This window comes from Helianthus annuus, chromosome 13 (assembly GCF_002127325.2).
Source record: "Helianthus annuus cultivar XRQ/B chromosome 13, HanXRQr2.0-SUNRISE, whole genome shotgun sequence".
Lineage (NCBI taxonomy): Eukaryota > Viridiplantae > Streptophyta > Magnoliopsida > Asterales > Asteraceae > Helianthus > Helianthus annuus.
The window spans coordinates 86,753,068-86,754,303 of NC_035445.2; the positions used below are offsets into that span (position 1 = coordinate 86,753,068).

At 44.7% G+C, this 1,236-nt stretch overlaps 1 non-coding gene across 1 annotated transcript; it reads left to right on the forward strand.

Moving 5' to 3' along the window:
- The first annotated feature begins 472 nt into the window (after positions 1-472).
- On the forward strand, positions 473-579 carry LOC118486017. Its single transcript, XR_004877874.1, has one exon. It is a non-coding gene; the product is annotated as a small nucleolar RNA R71 (small nucleolar RNA).
- Positions 580-1,236: the final 657 nt, after the last annotated feature.

Below are 1,236 nucleotides of genomic sequence, written 5' to 3' on the forward strand. Positions count from 1 at the left end.
GTTTTGTTGGTTACTACTATTGCCGGGTTCTCTCCAACCAAGGTTAGGGTGGTTACGCCATCCTTGGTTCTAGGTACCCGTTGGGGGACCTAACGGCCTAGGTCTATTATCAATGTAATTTACCATTTCCGTTTGATTATCTATTTCTTTTACAACTCCAATTTTCATCTGGCCCACCACACCCATTCGCAAGCCATAACCGAAGCCGTTTTTGCCATTTCTAACTTTTTTGATTTTCGAAGAGAGGGCCTCGATTTGGGCTTGTAGAGAAGTGCTCTCATCTACCTTATGGGCGCCCTTTGTTCCTCGGGGAGTGTGCAATTGAAAATTGTTTAGAGCAATTTCCTCAATTTGATTATAAATTTCATCTGGGCGACGATTACCTAGAAGTCTCCCGGAGCTAGAGTCAAGCGTTTGTCTTGTGTGTGGCAACAACCCATTATAGAAAGTGGATACTTCTTGCCATACTGCAAGACCATGATGAAGGCATTTTCTTAACAGCTCCTTGAATCTTTCCTAAGTTTCATATAAGGACTCCCCATCCTCTTGTGAGTATGTATTAATTTCAGTCATTAATTTAGCCGTTTTAGAAGGAGGGAAATACTTATATAGAAACTTTTGGGCTAGTTCATCCCAAGTGTTTACCGAACCACTTGTGAGGGTGTTAAGCCAAGCCTTAGCTCGGTCTTTTATGGAAAACGGGAACATTCGGAGGCGGATGGCGTCATTTATTGCCCCGTTGATCCGAAAAGTATCACATATTTCCAAAAAGTTGGTAATATGTAAGTGGGGATCTTCGTCCGCAAGCCCATGGAAAGTTGCGGAGTTTTGGAGAATTTGTATCAAATGCGGCCGAAGCTCGAAGTTGTTGGCATCGACATTCGGTGCATTGATAGCGGCGCCAAGATTACCTACCGTGGGCCGCAGGTAATCCATTAGGGTACGCTGATCCGCCACTGGAAGTGGGTCCCCTGAAACTTTCTCTTGTATTTTAGCTTTAAGTCTTTTTCTTAGAAAACGTTTGGGTTCGTCTAGCGGTTCTTTTATTTCTTTATTGGAACCGGAGCTCATGCACTGAGTAGGAAGTTCATGTGCGGCGCCTGGGTCCCAAGTCCTGCGATAAAAACAAAAAGATCGTTGGTCAGAAGTCTTACCACGGCCCCGTGGTCGCTGACCACGGCCCATGGTCGTGGTTATAGTGATTGTTTTCTGGATCCCTGTTACTGGAAAGTTCAA